Source organism: Rhinoderma darwinii, chromosome 10, assembly GCF_050947455.1.
Source record: "Rhinoderma darwinii isolate aRhiDar2 chromosome 10, aRhiDar2.hap1, whole genome shotgun sequence".
Taxonomy (NCBI): Eukaryota; Metazoa; Chordata; class Amphibia; order Anura; family Rhinodermatidae; genus Rhinoderma; species Rhinoderma darwinii.
In genome coordinates this window covers 26,163,584-26,186,658 of record NC_134696.1, presented here as the reverse complement: position 1 = coordinate 26,186,658, position 23,075 = coordinate 26,163,584, and the positions used below count along the sequence as shown (strand labels likewise).

Sequence of the window (23,075 nt, the reverse complement as noted above, 5' to 3'; positions counted from 1 at the left end):
TATTGAGGTCTCTGGAGTTCTTCTTGCCCCTGCAGCGATCTACCGTGCCCTTAAAGTCCATAGCAATTTGTCTACCTCTACAGTAGACAAGAAATCCAAAGTACGTGCAGTATTTGCATATTCTTTTTTTTTTTTTTCCCAAAAATAGTTTTTATTGGGTTTTAAAGAAGAGTATAAAACCACACGTAATAAACATTGTACTAAGGAAACAATGAAACGTGCTATTGCCTAAGAACACGTCTCACTAAAATCCATACGCTACATTTTTCAAGAACACTTCGAGGTACATCACTGGTGGGCAAGGAGCTTTACACAAGAATAAACATAGTCAAATAACGCACTGAATATTGTTAGAGTACATATATCGATACCAACACCATAAGGTAGTGAATGGATTTGCATATTTTTAAAATTCAAGCAGTGATAGGAAACGTACATGGAGATATAATGACATCCTCAGGTATATATTATTAATGGTACCCTTAGTAACATGAACCAGGAGTCTCAATAATGGATTTGTGGTAACTCACGCAGTCAGCGCCAGGGTACCATCTGCAGGATAATTCAGCCTCAATGAAAACCATAGCAATCAATCAGATAACTTATTTCATTTCCAAACTTGCCGTAAAGTACAATATATCATTTGCACCAACTTTAGCAGTGTACATTGCCTGTAATTTAGTAGTCAGACCTGGCAATTGTCGGGCTCAGACTCCCACTGGTTGTAATAAGGAAACAATAGGATGACCATTGATATTAGGGATGTGGACAGCCTCAATACACCGTGAAATATGAGAGCGCTTCCACATCTATAACATTTACAGGGATATCAGTTTCTAATAAAACATTTTTTAACAAAGTAGACGTTAATTTCAACACCACTCACCAAAATAAATAATCTTGACAGTAAACATGAAGCAAATGACTAATCAGACTGCCGTGTTGGGTTGCGGTAAAATTGCAGGATTAGTGCAACTGAGCGAACGAGGTTTCCCTATAGGCAAAGTTGAAAGCATCCTTGCAACCATCACAAAAAAGTCTGACGACTTGCAACTTTCCCATAGGAAAATATTGAGGTTGCATTGTGATAATCTCAACTTTGTACCGCGACTCGTGGGCGATGCTGTGGAACCCAGGTATTATTGGGAACCCGTCACCAGAATTTCACCTATTTAACCAACAATACCTGGTGGAAGTGGGTGAAAAATCATTCCTATGTAACCTATAATTATCTTCTAAGTAGCTCCTTACCTTAAGGCTATGTTCACACGGAGTATTTTGCCGAGTTTTTTGACTCGGAAACCGCGTTGCAAAACTCGGCAAAAACGGCCCGAAAACGCCTCCCATTGATTTCAATGGGAGACGACGGCGTCTTTTTCCCGCGAGCAGTAAAACTGCCTCGCGGGAAAAAGAAGCGACATGCCCTATCTTCGGGCGTTTACGCCTCTGACCTCCCATTGACTTCAATGGGAGGCAGAGAAAGCGTATTTCACGGTGTTTTATGCCCGCGGCGCTCAATGGCCGCGGGCGAAAACCTGCGCGAAAACCGGCGTGCAGGGAGAGGAAAATCTGCCTCAAAGTTACAAACTGAATTTTGAGGCAGATATTCCTCCTCCAAAATACTCTGTGTGAACATAGCCTAAGGCCTTGTTCACACGGCATGTATTCGACAATTTAACACTATGACCGTCCTCATTTAACGACTAGCAGACTGAACTGACCTGTCCAAGCACACTGAGCAAGTCAACTTATCAATATTGAAAACTAACATGTCAACAGAACTTCAGCAGTGGTTTTTTTTTTTCCCCCAAAAAAATTATTTGTTAGGGTATGTGCACACGCTAGCTGGCTTTTACGTCTGAAAAGACAGACTGTTTTCAGGAGAAAACAGCTGCGTCGTTTCAGACGTAAAAGCTCCTCCTCGCATTTTGCGAGGCGTCTTTGACGCTCGTAAATCTTGAGCTGCTCTTCATTGACTTCAATGAAGAACGGCTCAAATTACGTTGCAAAGAAGTGCCCTGCACTTCTTTGCTGAGGCAGTCATTTTACGCGTCGTTGTTTGACAGCTGTCAAACGACGACGCGTAAATGACAGGTCGTCTGCACAATACGTCGGCAAACCCATTCAAATGAATGGGCAGATGTTTGCCGACGTATTGTAGCCCTATTTTCAGACGTTAAAAGAGGCATAATACGCCTCGTTTACGTCTGAAAATAGGTCGCGTGAACCCAGCCTAACAAATGGTAAACTTAAATTGTCATGAAAGGCTCAATGAAAAAAAGAAAAAAAATTGCCTTAAAAGAAGTTTCCAAATGATAAATAACGGATGCGACCTGCAGCTGCTCTGCTCCATCTGAGCACTGATCTCGACTCTAAAACGTGGCAGTGGAGAACGACGCAGTCCCTGCCAAGGCTTAAACATATTCTGTAAAATGTTGGCTGTAGGCAATAGACAAGGCATGACAGATCTCAGCCTCTGATCTGCCCCACAGGCGATGAAGCCCACACATACTACACATTGTGGTCAACAGCTGCCTCCTGCTTATGTTTGATCTCACATATGGAGACAAAGCCAAAAGTCTTGCTTGTGGCTTCTGCACATGAAATATAGATTTTTAATTCATACTCCCCTCCTTCCATGCTCACCTGATGACAGATGGGTAACTAAACAGTAGATTCAGTATCGTGCAGCCAAGATCAGAGCATTATTTACATACAACGAAAGTCAGACTCACATGCCACAAGTACGCCGATCACACGGCCACAAGTACGCCGATCACACGGCCACAAGTACGCCGATCACACGGCCACAAGTACGCCGATCACACGGCCACAAGTACGCCGATCACACGGCCACAAGTACGGCGATCACTCTGCCACAAGTACGGCGATCACTCTGCCACAAGTACGGCGATCACTCTGCCACAAGTACGGCGATCACTCTGCCACAAGTACGGCGATCACTCTGCCACAAGTACGGCGATCACTCTGCCACAAGTACGGCGATCACTCTGCCACAACCCCATTAATGAAGAAAAAAAAAAGTGAAGTAATACTCATCTTATTAATCCCCTGTTGCTCCCGTGCCGCTGCTTCCCCAGTCTCTGTTTGTCTTGCTCCAATGACAATGTTTTGACACGACATATGACTGCTGCAACCATGCTGTATCGGTGACGTGTCAACACCACCGAGGTCAGTGATTGTTGCGTTGACATGGGAGCGACAGGCGTTTGATAAGGTGTGTATTACAACTTTGGTTATTTTACACCATTGTAAGCACATTTTCTTTTACATTTCATGGTGTTGTGGACAACCCCTTAAACTCGAAAATGAGCTTGGTTTAAGAGGTTAGTTTGACTTGAGCACATTGCGCCTGATTGAACTTCTGCACAGACCACAACTTCCAGCTAAAAATATTTTAGGAGCACAAATTAGAGGTATACTGAATCCCAGGCAGATGCTTCATATCTCTGCAGTAAATGCAGTTATCTGCCTGGAAATGACATGATCAAAAAGGGGCGTCTGGTTTGGAAAACCTCATTTTAAAATACCCTACTAGAGAATTCCGAGTTGATAAATGGTGGTCCTACATTTAGGGACCTCATCTATTAACCAGAGGAGAGAGGGGGCTCCAAAGAGTGACTTTCTCTGGCGGACCGAGCAGGTGTTTGCATGCATAGACAGCACATGGATTTTGTAATGCCTCATTTCATTTCCAAAGCGAACAACATCTTCAAGACAATAGTTTTCCAAGATAACAATTCGACAAGAAACGGCTTTGCTTAGTATAAAAGACATAACGCCCTGTACACTAAACATACATAAAGCCTGTGAGAAAGAGTTTTCCAGATATCAAATACCGTAATCATTATTTGTCAAACTAAACGCAATAATAGACGGAGTAATTCTAGAACACATTCTGAATAATCCTTCCACATCTCTCCGATTTTATACGTAAATATTCCAACAGAAAAAAAACTAACAATCTCAAGCGGATGCCGCATTGCTTCTAGGGAAGAATATCTCTGCAACTCAGTGGTGTACGGACGTCCACGTAGTGATGAGATACAGGATCTCCATGTGTTTTGCTATGTGAATTAAAAAGAGGCTCTGTCACCAGATTTTGCAACCCCTATCTGCTATTGCAGCAGATCGGCGCTGCAATGTTACTTAAGAGTAACGTTTTGTTTTTTTAAAAACGAGCATTTTTGGCCAAGTTATGACCATTTTTATATTTATGCAAATTAGGCTTTTTTACTTGTTTTACTAGCTGGGCGTTGTGAATAGAAGTGTATGATGCTGACGAATCAGCATCATCCACTTCTCTTCACAACGCCCAGCTTCTGGCAGTGCACAGACACACAGCGTGTTCGAGAGATCACGCTGTGACGTCACTTCCTGCCCCAGGTCCTGCATCGTGTCGGACGAGCGAGGACACATCGGCACCAGAGGCTACAGTTGATTCTGCAGCAGCATCAGCGTTTGCAGGTAAGTAGCTACATCGACTTACCTGCAAACGCTGATGCAGAATCAACTGTAGCCTCTGGTGCCGATGTGTCCTCGCTCGTCCGACACGATGCAGGACCTGGGGCAGGAAGTGAGTGACGTCACAGCGTGATCTCTGGAGAACACGCTGTGTGTCTGCACTGCCAGAAGCTGGGTGTTAACGAAGAGAAGTGGATGATGCTGATTCGTCAGCATCATACACTCCCATTCCTAACGCCCAGCTAGTAAAATAAGTAAAAACGCCCAGATGTACACACATAATACACGCCCAGTTGTACTTTTACTGTAAACACGCCCAGTTGTACTTTAGAAAGCCTCATTTGCATAAATATAAAAATGGTCATAACTTGGCCAAAAATGCTCGTTTTAAAAAAAAAACAAAACGTTACTGTAATCTACATTGCAGCGCCGATCTGCTGCAATAGCAGATAGGGGTTGCAAAATCTGGTGACAGAGCCTCTTTAACCCCTTCCCGACATTTGCCGTACATGTACGTCATGGAAAGCATTGACTTCCCGCATCTTGCCGTACATGTACGCCGAATGTTTGGGACCGGCTCAGAAGCTGAGCCGGTGCCATCATTACCGGATCTCAGCTGTATCTTACAGCTGACATCCGGCTGTAACGGCGGGGACCGAAATTAGCTTCGATCCCCGCCATTAACCCCTTAAGTGCAGCGCTCAAACGCGATCGCTGCACTTAAGGTGTTTGCAGCTCATCGGAACCCCAGTAATGAAATTGCCGGGGTTCCGGTGGCTGCAATGGCAACCGGAGGCCTAATACTGGCCTCCCGGTCTGCCTAGCACCGAAGCCGGTCAAGATCCGCCCGGCGGCGGAGCCTGATCGGCTTCCGTAGCTGCCGGCAAGATGGCGCCGGGTCAGGAGCTGATCCGGCGTCATCAGCGGTGGAAGTCAGCTGTACTGTACAGCTGACATCCACCTGTAACGGCAGGAACCGGAGCTAGCTCCGATCCCTGCCATTAACCCCTTCGATGCAGCAATCGAAAGCGATTGCTGCATCGTAGTGGTTACTAGCAGATCGCCAGCCCTGACAGGCAATCGGGACTGGCGACTGCTGTTATGGCAACAGGAGACACAATGGTCTCCTGCTCTGCCATTACGGAAGCCGATTTAGGCCCCGCCGGGAGGCGAAGCCTAATCGGCTTGCTGTCAGTGAATGACTGACAGATCTAATACATTGCACTACATAGGTAGTGCAATGTATTAGAAAAAAAAAAATCTGACCGTTGGACCTTCAAGTCCCCTAGTGGGACTTGAAGAAAAGTGTAAAAAAAGTATAAAAAAGTGTAAAAAAAAGTGCAAAAAATAAAAGTTTGAAAACAGTAAAAGTTTCAAGTAATCAAATAAAACACAATCCCCCTTTCACTCTTATCAAGTCCTTTATTATTGAAAAATAATAATAAACCATATGTATTTGGTATCGCCACGACCGTAACGACCGGATGTATCAAAATATTATATTATTTATTGCACGCGGTCAACAGCGTAAAAAAAAAACGTAAAAAACGTTACCAGAGTTTCTGTTTTTTGGTCACTTTGCCCTACAAATATTAGAATAAAAAGTGATCAAAAAGTCGCACGTATCCAAAAATGGTACCTATAAAAACTATAGCTCGTCCCGCAAAAAACAAGCCCTCATACAACTCCGTCGACAAAAAAATTAAAAAGTTATGGTTCTCACAACTTGGCAACAGAAAAAATACATTCTTTTTACAAAAGTAATTTTATTGTGCAAAAAGTTGTAAAACATGAAAAAGTTCTATAAATTAGGTATCGCCAGAATCGTACTGACCCGCAGAATAAAGTTAACATGTAATTTATAACGCATGGTGAACGCTGTATAAAAAAAACGAAAAAAGCTGTGCCAGAATTGCGTTTTTTTGTTTACCTGGCATCCCAAAAAATAGGATAAAAGGTGATCAAAAAGTCACATGTACCCCAAAATGGTACCAATAATAACTACAGCTCGTCCCGCAACAAACCAGCCCTCATACCGCTACGTCTATGAAAAATAAAATTAGTTAAGGCTCCAATAAGTCAGGAAATAAAAAAATATGCAGTTGTGCCCGAGGGGAACATTTCTTCTGTTTGAAGAGGCGATTTATCAAGGACCTAAAATTAGGGAACCAGGAAAGGGAGGGCCCAAACATATCCGCTGGAAGCGACGGTGCCCGTATTATACCAGGACAACACTTCCTAGCAAAATTCCCCAAACTACAAAGGTGCCGAGTGTGGACCAAAAGGGGGATAAGAAATGACACCATTTATCAGTGCGACACCGGCCTGTGCAGAAAGGATTGCTTCACAGCGTAACACACATCTATGGATTATTTTATTGTTTTTTTTTACCCCATTATTATACCACCTGACTATGCCCCTTATATACTCCGCCCGGCTTACATATGCCCTACATTATAAACGGAAACACCAGTAAGACTCCAAACAAAACTACTACCAAGCAAAATCCACGCTCCAAAAGCCAAATGGCATTTCCTCCCATCTGAACCCTACAGCGTCCCCAAACAGCAGTTTCCTTCCACATATATGGCACCGTCATACCCGGGAGAACCCTTTTAGCAATTTTTGGGGTGTGTGTCTCCAGTGGCATAAGCTGGGCACGACATATTTGCCACTGAATGGCATTTCTAGGGAAAAATATAAATGTTTAATTTGCACCATCCACAGCGCATTCATTTATGGAAAAGACCTGTGGGGTGAAATGCTCACTACACCCCTTAATAAATGCCTTGAGGGGTGCAGTTTCCATAATGGGGTCACTTCCCAGGGGTTTATTTTTATTATTTCACATCTGAGCCTCTGCAGTTGTGAACCAATACTTTGTAAATCGCCAAATTAGGCCTCAATTTGACATGGTACGCTTTCACTCCTGAGCCTGGTCGACTGTCCAGGCAAGAGATTAGGGCCACATGTAGGGTGTTTCTAAAACCAGGAAACCCAGCATAATAATTAGAGGGCTGTCTTGTTATGGTGGCACAAGCTGGGCACCACATATTGGCATATCTATGGAAAAAAATCCCATTTTCACTCTGCAACATCGAGTTCACACTAATTTCTACAAAACACCTGCAGGGTTAACATGCTCACTACACCCCTAGGTAAATGCATTGAGGGGTGTAGTTTCCAAAATTGGTTCACTTCTGGGGGGTTTCCACAGTTTTGGGCCCACAGGCGCCCAGAAACCAATCCAGCAACATCTGCACTCCAAATGGCGGTCCTTCCCTTCTGAGCCCTGCCGTGTGCCCAAACAGCAGTTTATGACCACATATGGGGTATTGCCGTACTCGGTAGAAATTGCTTTACAAATGTTGGGTTCTTTTTTTTCCTTTATTTGTTGCGAAAATGAAAAAATTTGCGCTAAAGCTACGTCTTATTGAAGAAAAAGGATTGTTTTTATTTTCACTGCCCAATTCTAATAAATTCTATGAAACATCTGTGGGGTCAAAATGCTCACTACGCCCCTAGATGAATTCCTCAAGAGGTGTAGTTTCCTAAATGGTGTCACTTTTTGGGCGTTTTCATTGTTTTTTCCCCTCAGGGGCTTTGCAAATGTGATATGGCCGCCGCAAACCATTCCTGCTCAATGTGATCTCCAAAAGCCAAATAGCGCTCTTTCCCTTCTAAGCCAAGCCGTGTCTCCAAACAGCCGTTTATTACCACATGTGGGGCATTGTTTTACTCGGGAGAAATTGCTTTACAAATTTTGTGGTGCTTTTTCTCCTTCAGTCCTTGTGGAAATGAGTAAAAATAAGCTAAACCTACATTTTCTTTGAAAAAATTTTGATTTTTATTTTCAGGGCCTACTTCCAATAATTTCTGCAAAAAACCTGTGGGGTCAAATCGCTCACTATACCCCTAGATAATTTCCTCAATGGGTGTAGTCTCCAAAATGGGGTCACTTGTGGGGGGTTTCCACTGTTTTGTCCCCTCAGGGACTTCGTAAATGTGACATGGCCTCCGCAAACCATTCCTGCTAAACTTGAGCTCCAAAAGCCAAATAGCGCTCTTTCCCTTCTAAGCCCTGCCGTGTGTCCAAACAGCCATTTATTACCACATGTGGGGTATTGTTTTACTCGGGAGAGATTGGTTTACAAATTTTACGGTGCTTTTTCTCCTTCAGTCCTTGTGGAAATGAGAAAAAATGAGCTAAACCTACATTTTCCTTGAAAAAATTTAGATTGTCATTTTCAGGGCCTATTTCCAATAATTTATGCAAAAAACCTGTTGGGTCAAAACGCTCACTATACCCCTAGATAATTTCCTCAATGGGTGTAGTTTCCAAAATGGGGTCACTTGTGGGGGGTTTCCACTGTTTTGTCCCCTCAGGGACTTCGTAAATGTGACATGGCCTCCACAAACCATTCCTGCTAAACTTGAGCTCCAAAAGCCAAATGGCGCTCTTTCCCTTCTCAGCCCTGCCGTGTCTCCAAACAACCGTTTATTACCACATGTGGGGTATTGTTTTACTCGGGAGAAATTGCTTTACAAATTTTATGGTGCTTTTTCTCCTTTAGTCCTTGTGGAAATGAGAAAAAATAAATCGCTAAACCTACATTTTCTTTGAAGAAATGTTGATTTCAATTTTCACGGCCTACTTCCAATAATTTCTGTAAAAAACCTGTGCGGTCAAAATGCTCACTATACCCCTAGATAATTTCCTTGAAGTGTGTCGTTTCCCAAATGGGGTCATTTTTGGGGGATTTTGACTGTTTTGGCACCGCAAGAGCCCTTCAAACCTGACATGGTGCCTAAAATATATTCTAACAAAAATTAAGACCCCAAAATCCACTAGGTGCTCCTTTGCTTCTGAGGCCGGTGCTTCAGTCCAGTAGCACGCTATGGCCACATGTGGGATACTGCAGAAACTGGGCAACAAATATTGAGTTGCATTTCTCTGGTAAAACCTTCTGTGTTATAAAAAAAATTGTACTAAAAATTTATTTCTGCAAAAAAATATGAAATTTGTAAATTTCACCTCTACTTTGCTTTAATTCCTGTGACATGTGTAAAGGGTTAAGACATTTTCTAAATGTTGTTTTGAATACTTTGAGGGGTGAAGTTTTTAAAATGGGGTGACTTTTTGGGGGTTTCTAATATATAAGGCCCTCAAAGGCACTTCACAACTGAACTGGCCCCTGTAAAAATAGCCTTTTGAAATTTTCTTGAAAATGTGAGAAATTGCTGCTAAAGTTCTAAGCCTTGTGAGGTCATAGAAAAATAAAAGGATGTTCAAAAAACGATGCCAATCTAAAGTAGACATATGGGGGATGTTAATTATCAACAATTTTGTGTGGTATAACTGCCTGTCTTACAAGCAGATACATTTAAATTGAGAAAAATGTTAATTTTTGCAATTTTTCGCTAAATTTTGGTGTTTTTCACAATTAAATACTGAACATATCGAGCACATTTTGCCAGTAACTTAAAGTCCAATGTGTCACGAGAAAACAATCTCAGAATCGCTTGGATAGGTGAAAGCATTCCGGAGTTATTACCACATAAAGTGACACATGTCAGATTTGAAAAATGAGGCTCGGTCAGGAAGGTCAAAAGTGGCTAAAGAGGGAAGGGGTTAAAGAGGTTTCTGATTTAATTACAAAAGTGACCAAGGTGGGGGGGAATGCAATAAAAAAAAACAAAAAAAAAAAAAAACGGCGGCATTACTTATCCTAAAAGTCCCCAGGCCCTCCAGCATAGCTGCTCCGGTCGTCCCTGCCACTGTTTGTTGATATGGCTGCAGCGATGACGTGCCCATATACCCACAAGATCACTGCAGCCAATCACTGGCCTCAGTGGGTATACGGCGCAGGACCGCTGTGGAAGTAGCTGGCTTATGGTTTGGCGCAGCATGTTTGGTATATAGCACGTCACTGTGGGAAGCAGAAAACGTGACATCACAAGTCACGCAACGAGCGGTCCTTAGTAAAAGTGAAGGAATTATAACTTGTGCCCAAATAACAATATAAATCAGCCAACCCCTCCAAGTCTAAGGCTATGTTCACACAGGGTGGATAAGCTGTGTAAGGGTAGGAACACACACAGCGTAAACACTGCAGATTTTCCGTGACTAATTATTTGCGGAAAATCCGCGGCGTATTACAGTAGAAGCAGTGTCGGTGAGATTTCAACAAATCTCATCCCCACACTGCGGTAAATAACCGCCGAAAAAACCACACATCAATTTACCTGCTGTGCGGTTAATTCAACCGCAGCATGTCAATTAATTCTGCCATTTACCCATTGAATTCAATGGGGTGCTTAAACCCGCAACAAAGCAGTGTGTGCTGCGATATTTGCGGCAGAATCACAGCGATGCGCCACAAAAATCTCATGTAACAAAAAAAATAAAAATAATAAAGTTATACTTACCCAGAGTTCCCTGCTTCTTCTCCAGACCGGCCTCCCTGGATAACGTTGCAGGTCATGTGACTGCTGCAGCCAATCACAGGCTGCAGTGTCACATGGCCTGCAACGTCATCTCCGGAGGCCAGACAACGCGCCGAGAAGAGGGGGAGGGTAAGAATGAACGTTTTAGTTTATTTCCCGGCGCCCCTTCACAGCAGAAATTCCGCCGAATAAACGCATCACATTGTGGTGCCATTTTCCGGACAGCATTCCCTGCGGTGTTCAGGGCTGATACATTGCGCAGCTTAACGCAGTGTATCCGCACTGAATACGTTGTGTGTGTTCCTACCCTAAAAGTACACAGCGCATCCGCCCTGGTCCCCGCAAGGAATTCTGGCCAAAAAAAAGACCAAATTGTGGTGCAATTTTTCGGCCGAAATGTCTGCTGCGGAAAACAGCAGGTAAGAAAGAAAAACAAAAACCTATACTTACCCATAGTCATACTCCGACCCCCTGCAGCCCGGCCTTTTGAGATAACGTTTCATCCCAAGTGACAGCTGCAGCCTGCGATTGGGATTTCTGCGGTGGAATCGCTACTTTTCCACCGCAAAAATCTGCTATCTGTTGCAGGTTTTACCACCCCATTGAATTCAATGGGGAGAACCCGCAGAAGAAAAGCAGTGATTCCAAAGCATAAATGGACATGCTGCGGATTAAAAACTGCACCGCAGGTCACTTATGAACGGTTTTCCGGCGTATTTTTTACGCAGCGTGTGGATGAGATTTGTTCAAATATTATCCACTTTGCTGCTACTGCATTACGTTGGGGATTTTCCGCAATGAAATCTGTTGCAGAAAATTTGCAGTGTTTACGCCACATGTGGACATACCCTAAATTTGAGCTTCATACACTTTTATGGTGTCTGATAATCTGGCACATAACAGAGCCCATTGAATTTTAAATTGCCAACGAAAAAAATAAATAAAAAAGAAACACCATTTACAAAACACCACGTATCGCACAGTGAGAGCAAATATACCTATTAATTCTGTAAACATTTGAAGTACCTGTCTGTGAAGAACTCCTGCAAGAAGGAATATAAAAGAGAACTTTAATTCACGGCAATTTGCTAATATTTGTAAAGGACTTTACCAGTAGGTACAACAAATAGTAATGATCTCAATAAATCGTGGACAATGTAAAGTCTACCGGAGCAAAGTACAATTAAAGTCTAAAGGCCAAATCAGAAAAGTGACTGTGCACAAGTATAATCACAGCAAATCTGATAGCAATATGGGAGAGATACAAATACTAAGAAATGTAAAAACAGATGTGCTCCAGTGTGGACCAGGTTGTTAGGACATATAGAAGTAATAGAAGAGGGCCCCCCCATATGAGCCCCCTTTATTTGCCATAAGGTTAAAACTACTAGGAAGTGCCCCTATCCCTGCACAGATGACCGCCAATTTGTTCAAGGGGGACTACGACATTAACCCCTTCCTTTCATTGCGATTTTTCTAGTCATTCCGTTTGTAATGTGTTTTTTTCAAGCCTTTTTTTTTTTAAAGTCCTATAGAGAAGCCTATGGAAAAAAAAACGCCATACCCAGAGCATGCTGCATTTAAAAAATAAATAAAAAATAAATATGCAACTGCCCCAAAAACACACTACAAAACGACAGAAATACGCCAAGAACAAAAACGCATTGTTTGTAGCAGGTTTTATATTTCACTATAGACTTTCAGCTAACATCTGGCCACAGCGTTTTGGCCCAAAAAAAAACAAAAACGCAGAACATGCCAAGTAAACCACCACAAAAAAAAACACGCTGCATTTTTTACCAAAAACGCTACATGTGAAACCACCATAATGGAATTTCACTATTTACCACGATTGCTTGAATTACTTTCTGAAGAATACAGGTTGTGGCACATGGTTGCTCCAAATAAACATCAGCATAAAAAAAACATAAAGAGGTCATTTTGCCAAAGCTTTCTGGTTGAGAAAATGGTGTAATTACTACCAGTTGTGCACCAATTTGTACTGCAGACAAACTCTAAAAAGTAAAAAACGACCGAGTGTTATAAACGTGCGCCCGATCTCTGGCGGTGGCAGCAGGGAAGTCACGGGAACGTTGTATTCACTGCCTAATCAAATTAATTCCTGATAGACATATAATAAAGGGGACAAACAGCTGATTTTGCTGTATTCAGATGACTGGCCGTCCATGTAATATATAAACAGATTTAGTCCGCCAGCGCGGCTCTCCGTTCTGGCTAATGAAGGTGGAGACTCCCTTTATGACCTCCACACGCCCCAATAGGACATATAGGAGGAAGTTGTCTTCATGCTGGTTGTTCCAATTTACAAACCTAAGCTCAAATAAGGTGAACCGACTCGGATTTCATTACAAAAGAAAAGTAAAGCCAGTCACTTCCTAATCTGAGAGTAAACATGTTAATGTAACCTATATATGCACCTCCGAAGACAGAGACCAATCACCTCGTATAAAGTACAAAGCAGTGTGGGAGTCAGTGCAACTTTGTAGGTCACACTATATCAGTATAGACACACACAATACATATAGTATACACACGATAAATAAGGCCTGATTCACACTGCATTTTAAACCTTCCGTCGGGGTTACGTCGGGAGGAGTCCTGACGTATACCTGCAACGAGGCAGCGATGTATCCCACTGGAAAGGCACACAGTGGGATACGCCGCCCAAAGCCCCAGCCCTACTTGAAGCCCTGTGCTGTGGGGAAGCCCCTGACATCACTATCCATATATGGACAGTGATGTCAGGGGCGATCAACTAAGGAGTCCCGGCCAGAGCTTTGCAAGCGCTCTGGCCAGAGACAGACACCTATCTTGGGATAGCCCTTGAAGTCACTGTCCATATATGGACAGTGAGGTTAGGAGCTTTGATATACCGGAATCCCCGGCCAGAGCTTTGCCGATGCTCTGGCCAGGGAATCAGTTGTTAAAATCCCCTGGCATCACTGTCCATATATAGACAGTGACGTCTGGGGCTTCCCCAGGTCCAGGATACCCGAGCCAAATGCTACTTAATGCTCTTTCCGATGACTCCGGCCCAGGGGAAGCTCCCCGAATTATATGTTTAACGTATACCTCTAAAGTATTTCATACAGAGTGGCATCCGTCACACATAGGCTCCCATGTTAAAAAAAAAAGTATACCGCACGGTATACTTTTTTTTAGGGTGATCTCTCAGGCTGGAATAGCAAATTATACTACGTTATTCCATCCCGCAAAAAAAAAAAGTAGACCAACATATACCAGCAGACGGGCTAATAGTGCCCTATGGATACATTTAGCGTGCACGTTGGGAGCTTTACCGATGTACATGCTAAACATAGGGCTAAAACGCAATGTGTACCAGGCTTTGGGAAGGGGTTATCCAAAGTAGACACCCATTTAGCCCCTTCAGGACTGAGCCTGTTTTGGCCTTCAGGACGAAGCCGATTTTTCAAATCTGACATGTGTCCCTTTATGTGGTGATAACTCCGGAATGCTTTTGCCTATCAAAGTGATTCTGAGATTGTTTTCTCGTGACATATTGTACTTTATGTTACGGAAAAAATTTGGTCGATAAATTCAATATTTATTTGTAAAAAACACCAAAATTTGAAGAAAATTTGCAAAAATTAGCATTTTTCTAAATTTAAATGTATCTGCTTGTAAGACAGATAGTAATACCACACAAAATAGTTACTAGTTAACATCCCCCATATGTCTACTTTAGTTTGGCATCGTTTTTTGAACATTATTTTATTTTTCTAGGACGTTACAAGACTTAGAACTTTAGCAGCGATTTCTCATATTTTGAAGAAAATTTCAAAAGCCGATTTTTACAGGGGCCAGTTCAGTTCTGAAGTGGCTTTGAGGGTCTTATTTATTAGAAAGTCCCCATAAATCACCCCATTTTGAAAACTGCACCCCTCAAAGTATTCAAAACAGCATTCAGAAAGTGTTTTAACCCTTTAGGCGTTTCACAGGAATTAAAGCAAAGTAGAGGTGAAAGTTACAAATGTCATTTTTTTTTTACAAAATTCATTTGTAATAAAAAAAATTCTATACCACAGAAGTTTTTACCCGAGAAATGGAACTTATTATTTATTGCCCAGATTCTGCAGTTTTTAGAAATATCCCACATGTGGCCCTAGTGCGCTAATTTACTGAAATACAGGCCTCAGAAGCAAAGAAGCACCTAGTGGATTTTGTGGCCTCCTTTTTTTTAGCATATATTTTAGGTATCATGTCAGGTTTGAAGAGGTCTTGTGGGGCCAAAACAATAAAAACCCCCAAAAGTGACCTCATTTTGGAAACTACACCCCTCAAGGAATTTATCTATGGGTATAGTTAGCATTTTGAACCCACAGTTTTTTTGCAAAATGTATTTGAATTAGTATGTGAAGATGAAAATCTACTTTTTTTCTGAAAAAAACGTAGAATTTTTTTATTTTTTCAAGGAATAAAAGAGAAAAAACACCCCAACATATGTAAAGCAATTTCTCCCGATTACAGCAATACCCCATATGTGGTAATAAACTGCAGTTTGGACCCACAGCAGGACTCAGAAGGAAAGGAGCACCATTTGGATTTTGAAATTCTGATTTTGCTGGAATAGTTTTCAGTGCCGTGTCGCGTTTGAATTGAACTGGAGGGAACAAAATAGTGGAAACCCCCGGAAAGTGACCCCATTTTGGAAACTACACTCATCAAGGAATTTTTCTAGGGGTAAAGTTAGCATTTTGATGCCACAGTTGTTTTGCTGAATTCATTGGAATTATTCTGTAAAGGTAAAAATCTACTTTTTTTCTGAAAAAAGGTAGCCATTTTTAATTTTTACAAGGAATAAAGGAGAAAAAGCACCCCAACATTTGTAAAACAATTTCTCCCGATTACGGAAATATGCCATATGTGGTAATAAACGGCTGTTTGGACCCACAGCAGAGCTTAGAAGGGAAGGAGCGCTATTTGTCTTTTGGAGATCAAATTTAGCTGAAATGGTTTTTGGGTGCCATGTCGCATTTGCAAAGCCCCTGAGAGGCCAAAACAGTGGAACCCCCCAAAAGTGGAAATTACACCACTTAAAGAATCTATCTAGGGATATAGTGGGCATTTAGACCCCACAAGTCTTTTGCAGGATTTATTAGAATTAGGCCGTGAAAATGAATATCAACATTTCTTCCACTAAAATGTTGTCTTTTTTCAATTTCACAAAGGATAAAGGAGAAAATGCTGCCCAACATTTGTAAAGCAATCTCTCCCGAGTACGGCGATACCCCACGTGTGGTCATAAATGGTTTTTCATTAGAAAGTAATTAACCCTTTCTGGACTGATCCATTTTTTTCTTTTCCTTTTTAGTTTTTTCCTCCCCGCGTTCCAAGAGCCACAACTTTTTTATTTTTCAGTCAATAGAGCGGTATGAGGGCTTATTTATTGAGGGACGAGCGGTCGTTTTTATTGGTACCATTTTTTGGTACATACAACTTTTTGAGCACTTTTTATTACATTTTTAGGTAGAGCCAAGGTGACCAAAAAACAGTGATTTTGCCGTTTTAAATGCTTTATTTTTCACGTGAGACGCTCCATGCATCACCCCCCCCCACACTACGACATGCTATGTTGTGGTGCGCGCAGGGGTTAATGTGCAGCGGATGGTGCAGAGTAAAAATTACAATTTTCCACTCATATGCCATTTTAGTGCACTACATGTTATGCCCAGTTTGTGCCACTGAAGACGAATACCTCATAAAATATTAAGGGGGTTCTCCTGGGTATGGCGATGCCATATCTATGGGCGTAAACTGGTGTTTGGGCACGCTGCAGGGCTCAGAAGGGAGGGAGCAGCATTTGGCTTTTGGGGCGCAGATGTAGCTTGGTAGTAGTTCTGTTTGGGGTTTTACTGGTGTCTCAATATATAATGTGGGGGCATATGTAATCTGTGCGGGGTACATCAGGGTACATGTTATCTGTGCGGAGTACATCAGGGTACATGTCATCTGTGCGGGGTACATCAGGGTATAATAAGAGGGTATAATAATGCAGTAAATAAATAATAATCCGCAGATATGTGGCCGGTGTCGCACTGATAAAAGGCGCCCGATCTTATCTGCTTTTGGAACACTGCACATTTTGCATCGCCATATTCTGAGAGCCAGAACGGTTTTATTTTTTTTCCACCGGAGCTGGGTGAGGGTTTATTCTTTGCGGGACAATCTGTAGTTTTCATTGGTACCATTTTGGGGTACTAGAAATTTTTTTGATCACGTTTTATTCAATTTTTTGGCAAGCAAGGTGACCAAAAACCATCAATTCTGAAACTGTTTTTTATGGCGTTCACCCTGGGCTATAAATTACCATTATATTTTATACTGCGGGTCGATACGATTACAGCGATACCATACGTATATAACTTTTTGATGTTTTGCAGCGTTTGTGCAATAAAATCACTTATTTATAAAATAAATTCTTTTTTGTGTCACCGTATTCTGAGAGCGACAACTTTTTTTATTTTTCAGTCAAAAATGCGGTGTAAGGGCTTGTTTTTTGCGGGACGGGTTGTAGTTTGTATTGGTACCATTTTGGCGTACATGCGACTTTTTGATCACTTTTTATTGTCGATTTTGGGAGGGGTGGTAACCAAAAAATTGTGATTCGGGCACTGTTTTTCGTTTATTTTTTTCGCGGTGTTCACCGTGCGGGAAAAATAATATTACAGTTTTATAGTCGGGATCGTTACGAACGCGGTGATACCAAATATGTGTACTTTTTTTATCGTGTTAATTTTTTTCCTATAATAAAAGACTTATTTTAGGAAAAAAAGCATTCTTTGTTTATATCACTTCTAACTTTTATTTTTACACTTTTTCAAAACATTTTTATTATCTTTTTTTTACTTTTTTTACTTGTCCCACTAGGGGACACTTAGACTTGCAGCTCTGATCGCTGCTGGAACACATTACACTACACACGTAGTGTAATGTGTTGTAACTGTCATTGTGACGTAACTGTCACACTGACAGGAAGCATCGGAGGACCGGCCGGAGGCTGATCCTCCGAGGCTTCCGTACATGGCAACCCGGAGGTCATTGTCTGGCCTCTGGTTGCCGTGAGAAGGATCGCCAGCCCCCGCAAATACATGTGGGGGGCTGCCGATCCGCTGTAAACCTCTTCAATGTGGGGATCGCAATCGACCACCGCATCGAAGGGGTTAATTGCCGATTTCAGCGGCGACAGGCCGCTGATCGGCAACAGGGAGAGCAGGGCTGACACCCTGCACAGTTAACCGCCGCTGCGGTGTAGCGCCGCGCGGCGGTTAACTGTCAAAGCACTGACGTTAATGAACGTCAAGGTGCGCGAAGTTACTGCACACATTGACGTTTATTAACGTCAAGGTGCGGGAAGGGGTTAAGGACTTATTCAGACGAACGGGATATAAGTCTGTGCAACACGCGTGATTTTCACGCGCGTCGCACGGACCTATATTAGTGAATGGGGCCGTGCAGACAGTTGCGTGATTTTGCGCAGCGTGAGTCCGCTGCGAAAAACTCACGACATGTCCGTTCTTTGTGCGTATTTCGCGCATCACGCACCCATTGAAGTCATTGGGTGCGTGAAAATCATGCATGCCACACGGAAGCACTTCCGTGGGACGCGCGTGATTCGCGCAACAGCAGTAAAACTATGAATGTAAACAGAAAAGCACCACGTGCTTTTCTGTTTACAAACATCCAAACGGAGTGTCATAATAATGGCAGCTGCGCGAAAATCACACAGCCACGCATCATACGGGGCTGACACACGGAGCTGTTAAGTGCCTTTTGCGCACGCAAAACGCCGCGTTTTTTGCGTGCGCAAAACACACACGCTCGTGTGAATCCGGCCTAAGGGTTTTCCCCACTATTAACATTGGTGGAATATCAATTAGACATGCCATCAACATATGATGCCTACAACGAAGGAGCCGAAAAGACCCCAGAACGGCGCCACACCTCACCCAGCAATGGCTGAACAATTCCTTTGTTTTAGGCATCAGTATGGGGTTTACCTGCCGTCTGACCAGGCACAGCGAGTAAAGGTCCTTTTACATATGAACGCTCCTTCCAGATCATTGCCCTGTGTAAACAAGGCAATGCTCATTTATCAGCTGATCGAATCTTTTATGCAGTAATAAATATTATCATTGTCAACGTGATTGAAAAGTATGGGAACGAGCGATGGCAGTAACGAGCGCTCGTCCCCCATACACAGCTCCTTGTGAAAGTAGCAAACGAGCGCCCATCAACATGCTGTCTCGATCGGCGCTCGTTTTCCCTGCCCATATTGGTCAGTGTAAAAGGACCTTAAAGAGGCTCTGTCACCAGATTATAAGTGCCCTGTCTCCTACATAATGTAATCGGCGCTGTAATGTAGATAACAGCAGTGTTTTTTATTTAGAAAAACAATAATTGTTATGACCTATATTAGTTTTATGCTAATGAGCTTCTCAATGGACAACTGGGCGTGTTTTACTATATGGCCAAGTGGGCGTTGTGGAGAGAAGTGTATGACACTGACCAATCAGTGACCAATCAGCATCATACACTTCTCTCCATCCATTTACACTGCACTAGCGATATAGTTATATCATTATGTGCAGCCACATAAACACGCTATAACGTTACTCATGTGTCATGACAATGAATATACATTACCTCCAGCCAGGACGTGATGTGTATTCAGAATCCTGACACTTCTCTGTGATTTACAGCATAGCAGGCGTAGTCTCGCGACATTACGCTATAAGCAGTCATTTACAGTGAGATCTCGCTGTGCTGTTGTCTAACACAGATGCTACGGAAGTGTCAGGATTCTGAATACACATCACGTCCTGGCTGGAGGTAATGTATATTCATTGTCAGGACACTGCAGTAACGTTATAGTGTGTTTATGTGGCTGCACATAGCGATATAGCTATATCGCTATGTGCTGTGTAAATGAATGGAGAGAAGTGTATGACGCTGATTGGTCACTGATTGGTCAGCGTCATACACTTCTCTCCACAACGCCCACTTGGTCATATAGTAAAACACGCCCAGTTGGCCATTGAGAAACTCATTAGCATAAAGCTAATATAGGTCATAACTCCGTCAAAAATGATCGTTTTTCTAAATAAAAAAACCTGCTGTAATCTACATTATAGCGCCGATCATATTATGTACAAGATAGGCCACTTATAATGTGGTGACAGAGCCTCTTTAAAGAAGCCACGCACCCACCACTTACAACCATTGAGGCTATGTTCACACGGCTTATTTTCGTCCATTTATGAGTTTGTGTGCGCACATACCCGAAGGGCTTATTATACACGAACGAGTGTAAACTCAGACGTGAAAAAAAATGCAGTTTTTCACGTCCGAGTCGCACCCGGTTTCATAGAACCCGCATAGACTTTAGTCTATAGAGGGATCCATGAAAACCGACAAAAATAGGACATAGCAAATTTTTCACGGGCCCACCACACGGTCCATTAAAACAACCGACTGAACAGCCCCAGAGAAACACACGCAACCGTGTGACGGCCGTAAAAAAAAAGGTCCATCACACCGACTACATATACGTTTGTCTGAATAATCCCTAATAAAGACGCAACTATAACAGATATGGCGCACGCTGCTCCGTTGCAACTTTCTAATATTCCTCACCACTTTCAAGATCTCTGCTTGCAATCAGTGAAAACACCAGTACAGACCTAAAACATCCCACAGCTGAGGGTTTTGTCTAGCCACGCCCTTTCCCCCACAACTTAGCGCCATTTCTCTCCGTAAATATGGCGTACAATATCTATGATAACAAAACAGGGGCAGCTGTGGCCCAGAGAGCCATGTGGTGGGCACAGGGTCACCATGCTACATAATAGCAGCACACATATGCCCAGACAAAGGAGCCAGCGCATGTCTGTATCTGATAGAGGAGTAAAGGGTTAATACGTGGTGAAGTTCACAGCATTAGCCATAAAGATAGTTTCTTGCCAGAGAAAGTGCCCAGCAAATGCCAGGATCACTTGGGTAAAGTCTCCTCACTACTGTACTTGGATGAGTTGGCAGCGGCCTGCTACTTTCCACAGCCGGGGACTGTCGTAATTACGAACCCCCTAAACTCACCCCAAACTGCGGCTACCATCCCGTCGGTGACCCGGTCATGGAAATGTGACGGATCACTCTTCAATATTATAATATTATTATTATTTTCTCCTCACGTACTCACCATATGTCCCGCCCAACCGCTCACACTCCGCTCTCCTCCTCCATAGCGACGCCGTAACCAAGCGCCAATGAGGGAGACATAAACCGGTTGAGGAGTTGGAGCGACACGGTTATACCGACATCTAGTGGTCATATGTGGAACAGCAAAATAAACTTGTACGAACTTTCAAGACAGCACAGGAAAAGAAAGGCATTGTTCACACGGAATGCATTTGACGCGTATTTTGGCGCGTTATAAACGCTATACATAGTAAAAAAAAATAAAAAAAAAGCTTGATCGCATCGGTAGTGCATATAAGGGTATGTTCACACGGCACTGTCCATAACGGCTGAAATTACGGGGATGTTTTCAGGAGAAAACATCCCCGTCATTTCAGCTGTAACGGCATGTGCAGGCGCTTGAACGCCGCGTCTATTACGGACGTAATTGGCGCTGCTTTTCATTGGAGTCAATGAATAACGGCTCCAATTACGCCCCAAGAAGTGACAGGTCACTTCTTTGATGCGGGCGTCTATTTACGCGCCGTCTTTTGACAGCGGCGCGTAAATATACGCCTCGTGTGAACAGACAAACGTCAGCCCATTGCTTTCAATGGGTAGATGTTTGTCAACGCTTTCAAGCCGCATTTTTCGGACATAATTAGGGGCAAAAACGCCCGAATTACGTCCGTAATTAGTGTGTGTGAACATACCCTTACATTCTTTTTTTTACAGGAGAATAATTAGGCTATGTTCACACTGAGAATTTTGCAGGAGGAATATCTGCCTCAAAATTCCGTTTGGAAGTTTGAGGCAGATTTTCCTCTCGCTGCACGCCGATTTTTTGAAAACACCGCGAAATACGCTTTCTCTGCCTCCCATTGAAGTCAATGGGAGGTCAGAGGCGGAAACGCCCGAAGATAGGGCATGTCGCTTCTTTTTCCCGCGAGGCAGTTTTACTGCTCGCGGGAAAAAGACGCCGACGCCTCCCATTGAAATCAATGGGAGGCATTTTCGGGCCATTTTTGCAGAGTTTTGCGATGCGGTTTCCGCGTCAAAAAACTCGTCAAAATACTCTGTGTGAACATAGCCTAAAATTGCTCGTTGTGTAAAGAAAGCGTCATGTCAATTCACAGCGCATATAAAGTGCCAAAAATGCGCAGAATGTTCCCATAGGGAATGTTCAAGTGGCTGAGACTTAAAATAAAAAACAACGTGTAAACGTTTCACAAAATATTGCGTTTTTAGGAAGCGCTTTTTTAAATACACACGTTTTTTACGTTTCTACGCATTTACAATGCGTTTTGAGTGCGCTTTTTGGCTCGTAAATAGAACTCCCATTGAGTTTATGGGAACATTCGACACAGTTCACATGACGCTTTTATATGACTTTTTTTTTTTCTAGGCAATAGTAGTATGTAGTAAAGGTGGATCCAGCACTCAAAAATAAAAGTTGTAAGGTTTATTTAGGTCATGTCAAAACAAAGAAGTTTAAAACCGAAAATCCCAGGACCACGCTTACGCGTTTCAGGCCAATAAGGTCCTTAATCATAGCTTGCTATTACAAGTCGCGTTTTTCGTGGCATTTTTACGGCCGTTTTTGGAGCTGTTTTTATATAGAGTCAATGAAAAACGGCTCCAAAAACATCTCAGGAAATGACATGTACTTTTTCGCAGCCAATTTTTTTACGCGCTCGTTTTTCAAAATGGCCGCGTAAAAAACTGGCCCGTCTGAACAGAACGCCGTTTTTCCCATTGCCATCAATGGGCAGATGTTTGGAGGTGTTCTGCTTCCAATTATTTGGAAATTTTTCGGCCATTTATGGCCTGAAAAGCGGCCGAAAATAGGCCGTGTGAACATACCCTTACACTGGCCAATAAGTGGCCGGTGCAGCGAGTGCCGATCAACTCGACAGCTCGTTGATCGG

The 23,075-nt window shown here is 42.8% G+C and overlaps 1 protein-coding gene across 3 annotated transcripts in view; it reads right to left on the bottom strand.

Annotated features, from left to right (window-relative positions):
• SLC35E2B (solute carrier family 35 member E2B) overlaps positions 1–21,275 on the bottom strand; it is a 43,989-nt gene extending 22,714 nt beyond the window's left edge. The window contains exon 1 of one of the 3 annotated variants that reach the window (XM_075839573.1): positions 21,170–21,275. The gene's annotated coding sequence lies outside the window, so the exon portion shown is untranslated. Of the gene's footprint in view, positions 1–11,958; positions 11,977–21,066; positions 21,127–21,169 lie in introns of those variants that run through there. The other 2 variants (XM_075839574.1, XM_075839575.1) reach the window with 2 other exon arrangements.
• Positions 21,276–23,075: the final 1,800 nt, after the last annotated feature.